This window comes from Penaeus monodon, chromosome 6, assembly GCF_015228065.2.
Source record: "Penaeus monodon isolate SGIC_2016 chromosome 6, NSTDA_Pmon_1, whole genome shotgun sequence".
Lineage (NCBI taxonomy): Eukaryota > Metazoa > Arthropoda > Malacostraca > Decapoda > Penaeidae > Penaeus > Penaeus monodon.
Window position 1 is genome coordinate 17,021,652 of NC_051391.1, and position 1,342 is coordinate 17,022,993.

Sequence of the window (1,342 nt, forward strand, 5' to 3'; positions counted from 1 at the left end):
GAAGACTTAGTTGATCTAATATTTCACAAGATCTTTTGTAGCCTTAAAGCAAGAATGTTTCAGGTTAGTGACAAAAAGTAGAATAGTGAAGTTTATTTTGAACATGCCAGTTTTGCTATATGTGTTGGAATCTTGAAAGTAAGTTTTAATATTTTAGTAGACTCCCTTTTTTCTTACTGATTTGGTGGATCCAGAAATTTAAAAGGAAAGTTTTTTTTCCTAATATCCTTTTTAGTTCATTGTGGCTGAGGAGAATTTGCCATTGCATTTGGAAAATCTCAAAGACTGAAGTCTACATAGAACCTCTGCAACAGAATTTCTGGAACTTAATGCTCGATAGTCTGATTCCCAAAAGAAGTTGTTGTATTTCCTTTTTGTTCATAACAATTGATAATTGTTTGTCACAAAAAGATTAGTTGAAAATGTTCAACATTATCAACATTTGTTTTTTTCCAGTAATGTCTTCAATAGATGGAGGAAAAAAGACCCAAAGGCAGTATGAAAATCTGGAAGTCAAAGAAATTGTCTCAGTTATTATGAAAACAGATTTAACTTTACCATGATAACAAAATAAATTCCAAAGGAGAAAGTTGAGATCCTTTTTCTGTTCAAAGTCAATGTTTCATAGATGTTGTTTGAATAGTTAAAAAGGATTACTTGTATCAGTTTTTTCAAATATCCTGAGTCGACAAATTTGTCCTTTTGTTGCTTAGTCTAATAAAATTAGATATGTTTGAGGGACGTTTGTAAATTTATAGCAAAATAAGGAAAATTAATACATTGTCAGTTTTAATCTTAAAGCATTTATTTATATAGATACAAATGTTATGAAAAAAGAATAATGTAAAACTCCCTGTAAAGTGAAAGTTATGCATAAAGCTTTCTTCAATAAAGTTTGCTGAAAATATTCAAGACATTTAGCATGCTCTGCACAATATATAAATATATATATAAATATAAATAGATAAAAGAAAATAATAAAAAAAAATATAATAAATATATAATATACATAAAATAATATAATAATATATATATATTGAATATATAGATAATATATAATATATATGATAATATATATAGATATAATCATGATGATGCTGCTTTTTTTGCCAATTTATATGCTGTGAATTGATGGCATGATTTTATGCTTTAGTTGACTTTAAATCTCAAGTTTATAAAAAAAAAAAAACCTAGTATTATCGTTCCTTCATAAACTTTGCTGTAAAATAATTTCTATAAAGTAGTTTGTAAAGCAAAGAAATAGGTCGGTCTCCCCAATTGTACTTTAGTCAACGTACTTTCCTCCCCTTTTTCTGCGGTAGGATGATCTCTTGAGTTTAGA